Below are 5649 nucleotides of genomic sequence, written 5' to 3'. Positions count from 1 at the left end.
TCAGCCATGAGCTAGACGCCGCTAACTCCGCGGAGCACGAATATCCAACATCCAACTTAAAACTAACTTCACTGTGGTGTTTTGCGCGGTCCTTTGCTGAAATCTTTGTGGGCAAATGTAAAGCATTTGCAAGAAATGCAGCATTTTTGTGTTGCAAGAAAAACCTGCAACTTTTTTAAATGAAAGTTTTATTATCAGAAAAGTTTTGTTTCTTACTGGTCTTAAAATGCGGTAAACACACCCTCAGATTAACAACAACTCATGACTTTACATTTACAAAGCTCTTCATGCCATCAGTCATTTAACATCTCATTCTTACTGTCAGCACGGTGGTGGAGGGCTGATGGTTTGGGCTCATTGCAGTCATTGAGTCAACCATGAACTCATCTGTAGACCAAAGAATTTTAGATTCAAATGTGAGGCCATCTGTCTGACAGCTGAAGACTGGATCAAACTGGGTCATGATCAGAGACGTACGTCTCTTGTCAGTCATCATGACAAGAAAAAAACAATGATAACATAAAATGAATATTAATATTTGTCCACTGATCTTTATGTATGACTAATTTTCAAACACTTTTAAAGTCAAAATCGCTGAAATTGCATATTTCCTGTTCAAATACAAGGGTAAAACGCGAGGTGCGGCAGCAACGAGCCAAGCCTCACCTCTGAATGCGCAATCCATCACAAACTGGGCTGATACATGCAACTGGCCCGTGCCTGTTGTCGTATCACTGCATGTTGCCAGTATAATGGTTTATATACCCTGATTTTCCACAGTCTGGCTAATGTCTTTAACCATTTATGTTTAATGTTTGTTAGTGCCATATTTAGTTTTGCTGAGGGGACATAAAACCACAGTGAAAAGGCACAGGGTGAGGCAGGGCAGTACTCTGCCGCACTGAAGGGCGGCGTATGTGACCCAATGGGTGCTTGTTGCTGCTGTCCTTTTTCACAGAGGTGAGTGAGAGTCATGTGCACTGCCGCAAGACGTTAGTTTTTGTGTTTTGCTCCATCGGACTGCCAAAATGGTAATTGTAACGTTTTTTTCTTATCTTATCTTTAATACGTACTTGAGAGAGAGAGAGAGAGAGAGAGAGAGAGAGAGAGAGAGGGAGAGAAAGAGTGTGTGTGTGAGTGTGTGTGATGAACGCTGATGAGATATGAAATAACCAGTAGCCAACTGAATAAGCTACCCTTTTGGGTTTATATATTTGTAAATCTGACTCTGAAGGAGTCAGTGTCTCACCAACCATGAACCTCACCGCACGTCACTGGTCATGATGCAACAGAAGAATGATCCCAAACACAGCAGCTAATCTACAGCAGAACGGCTCAAAAAGACAAGAATCAAGGTGCTGCAATGGCCCAGTCAAAGCCCAGAACCTCAGTCTGATTGAAACACTGTTGTGGGAGTTTCAGAAAGCTGAGCAGAAACCAATGTCTCCAATTCTCAATGACCTGAAGCAACATTGGAAAAAAGAATGAACCAAAACGTTCCCACAACTATGTGAGAGACTGATAAAGTCTTCCTTCAGGCTGGATCTGTTTCTGAAGTCAGGTTAGACAGCCTGAATGAAATTTTCAGCCATCAGTAAAAGTTTCCAGAACTCTTGGTTTGGTGAAGCCCAGGTGGAGAAACAAATAGCCTCCTCCTGTTAGTTTCTCACACAGTTTATGGTAACAGCTGATTTCTCTGCAGCATTTCATGAAGGACTGTTCAACATGGAGAAAGAGACCAAATGAACATGTCTGCAGAGTAGAGATGATTTCTGATTGCAGGTGTATTTTCTGTTCCATCCACAGTCTGTTTACAATAATGAAACTAATGATTTATTACTGTTAAACTGTAAAACAACAAAGCACATCTGCAGGATGACACACTCTCATCTGTGTGATCTTTCCACAGGTATTTTATCAGTAATTGTCTCGCTGACAGCAACGTTTACAGGCACAGAGCTGTAAAAACCTGCTGCCAGGGAATTCCTGGCCTCAGAGCAGCTGCACGTTCACACTCAGCCTGTTGAGATGTGAAGCATCTGAATGTGAACAAAGGTGGGAACGCTCCACAATGTCACACTGAAAAAATGTCTGTGTGGTTCAGCTGCAGCGTTCATTCTTCAAAACAGAGGTGATAAAAACTACTGCAGGAACACATACACTGCCATGCTAACCTAATAATAAAAAAAAAAATTAAAAGTTGAGCATTTCTTGAAGTAATATATTCTGTATCACCCTCTGCCTTTCATGCCACAATTTTAGATTAAGATCATTTTATGTTGAGAAATGATGAAGTTGGCTGAGTGGTCACACAGACCACTACATCACATCACTGAGCCACAAAGCCAGCTTACCTTTTAACATGTCGATGGCTTGAAGTGTTTTGTGAAAGTGCCAAATGAGTCAAGATTTGATTATGTGTTATGAATGTCTTTCAGTTTCTAACACACTAGATTTTAGCTCATTGTCAGTAAAATTGAGTTATAGCCATTTTGTATTTTCTAAGGTTAGTTGGCTGTGGCAGCATACATACACACATACATACATACATACATACATACATACATACATACATACATACATACATACATACATACATACATACATACATACATACATACATACATATAATTAGTGAATGGAAAGAAGACAACAGAAGTTGGGTGTTGTATTCCAAGAAAAATAAAAGTTCTTATTGCTTCTGCTGCAAGCTCTCATTCAAATTAATCTGTGACGGAATTAATGACTGGAAAAACTGCAGGGAAATACTCAAAACTCATGAGAACAGAACACTGTAGGCACATGACATCATGGAAGGAACTGGAGACTCTTATTGACAAAGTCCAAACTAGAAAAAAAGTTGACATGGCGGTATTAGAGGAAAAGAAAAGAGAAGGTGGCGTGAAGTTTTGACCAGGTTGGTGGCAATCATTCAGTTGTTGGCAGAGTGAAATATTGCCCTCAGAGTGACTACATAGACACTTTACCAACCAAATCATTTTAGCGTGTTGGTGTGTTTCACAAACAGTTAGGCCTTTAAGGTCTGTCATAAGGCTGTTATCCATCAATGGTTGAGGTGGTGTACTCTTTGAGAGGTGGGGGCAACCAAACAATAATCTCGCCTAGGGCTACAGCTCTGGCTGTGCACAAAATAAATAGTTCATATTTTTTTAAAAACTGGACATTCAAATTGCAGCAACATGGCTCACTGGTTGGAAACATTACAATTCAATGAGACAGCAACTGAATATTTGCAAATTTTATAGCAATTTTGAGTCACCAACTAATCAGCCCAGTGAGAAACTACCTTAACCAACTGATTTATACACTATATGTACTGTATTTTATGGTGGGTGACAGGTGCAAATGCGCAGCAACTCGGCAAAACGAACACACCAAATTGTAACTGATTTTAAAGCATTTCATATTTTTATTAATATTTTTATGAAAAATTAAACATTTTTTCTTAATATCTTCCATGTCTTGAAACCAGGTAATGAAAAGTTAATGTTGAATTGTTTCATTAGGTGGATGTGTCTTATTTGTTCAGTCTAATCAAACAATTCAACATAACCTCATAGTCAGAAATTCACATGACATGGATGTTATTATTATTTATTTAAGTTACATTGGTTAGGTAATTCGTTGATGGTCCCGAAGTGAACCACTGTGTTTAGGAGGAGGGAGAACATGCAGGGGTTCCTAGTGGTCTGGTGCACTTCTGTTTTGTGGAGTAAGTTTGTTTGTGTTTTTTTGCAGCATTTTTCTTTTGCTGCATTTTTTCTTTGCATTTGCTGTTTGTGTTTGTGTGTTTTGAAGTTTGCAGCAGTCATGTGATGTCAGTGATGTCAGTGATGTCCAACTTAGTCAATAAATACCTTTCATTATGCCAGCATTTATAACACCCTGATTGGAGAGTAATTACAAACACACTTAAGCACCACTTGGCATTGCATCACTTCAGTTGTGTACAAAATGAGCTATTGTCCGGCGCATTTTAAAAATCAACAAACCCGCATCAGCAATTAAAACATATCTGGAATGCTTCTGTCAAAATGAAATAAAATAGAAAAAATAAATGGTTTGGTTTTGGTAAGTTTGCACTCACCAAAACGACTGTGTCCCCCAAATTATTATTATTTCAACACAAAATCCATTCTGGGACAGGTTAGCTAGCTCGGGGTCGGACGTCCTCCTCTAACGAGATCTAGCTTCTCTTGAAAAGTTCGTCTTGAAAACAGCCTTGCCAGTATATCAGCAGCCAAATCAATGTGTTGCTCTCCTTCGACCATTGTGGGTTAAAAACGTGTTTAACCTTTAAAAGTCCTGGGTGTGACTCTGTTGATCTGCATAGGACTGCCATGGCTCAAACTAGTAAGTATCCATATCCAATCACAGGACGCGTAAATGTCACGTTTAACATGAGGCCAGCTAGAGGGCCTTACTGACAAAACTCGTGATCTGATTGGCTATCACAACTATCTGTCAACTGTATTTGTCCGTTTACTTAAAGTGCACAGACACCAGCATTGTTGATTCTGAAGGCCCGGGCAGATTTCATACAGCCTGGCAACATAAGGTAGCTGAATTCTGATTGGATAAAAACTCTAACCTAAAACAACAGACACTGGAAAGAGCATAATATGACATGAAGAGAATATGAATACTTTTAGATATCTAGGGAAAGTAAATTAAAAATTAAATTAACCTTTATCATAATTATGATCATGATTTTTAGTTATATATAAGTGTGTTGTTTGAAAAGTTGAATGAGTTCTAAAACTTTTGCTTTAAAAACAGTAACCATAAGTTATAGTTTACACCATAGATGGAGATGATAAAGTGCATTTAAATTCTGTAAAAGCAATAAAAGTTCAAGGATGCTGAGTGATTAGTAGCTCTGAGCATGTTTAATTTACTCAGTAAGAAACACTTTTAAAAGTATACTGTAAACACATTTTCTGGGATTTTTAGTTTATTATCACTAAAATATTATGTTACTAAATGTTTTCAATATAAATAATATCTATCTATGTCTGTGCCAAAAATCTTCTTTTACACTCAGAGTTTAGCTTTATTTAAATTCATTTGTTTCTGCTGAGCCATCTTTTTAAATTTGTATATATAGAGGTTACAATTGAAAGGCCAAAGCAGATTATATTTTTGTCTTTGTCAGTGTGTGCATTTCATGAAACACTGGGCAAAATTTATTGAAATTCTCAGAAAGGAATCATTGGATGTACCTCTACAATTTATTAAAATGTGGAATCAACCTAATTCAATATGGCCATCACAGCCAACTGACCTTGAAAAACACAAAAATAGCTATAACTCTGTCAATTTACAAATATTGGGTTAAAGTTCTGTGTTTTAGTAGCTGGGACTGATCCCCAACATATTCTGAGCTCTAACAGATTACACAAGATCTTTGTTTAAAATTTTCCCATTAAGTGTTTAGAGTCAATTTTGCCTGTCTGTTAGCAAAACATCTCATAAACCACCAAATGGATTCTAATAAAACCTTCAGGAAATAATCATTTGATGTACTTCTACAATGAGTTTATTTTAGGAGCCAACCCAGTTCAAAATGGCCTTTACAGCCAACTGAATTCAGTGAATTTTACAGATATTGGATTAAATTTGGTGTGG

This window comes from Kryptolebias marmoratus, linkage group LG15 (assembly GCF_001649575.2).
Source record: "Kryptolebias marmoratus isolate JLee-2015 linkage group LG15, ASM164957v2, whole genome shotgun sequence".
NCBI lineage: Eukaryota > Metazoa > Chordata > Actinopteri > Cyprinodontiformes > Rivulidae > Kryptolebias > Kryptolebias marmoratus.
Note: the sequence above shows the minus strand (reverse complement) of the source record.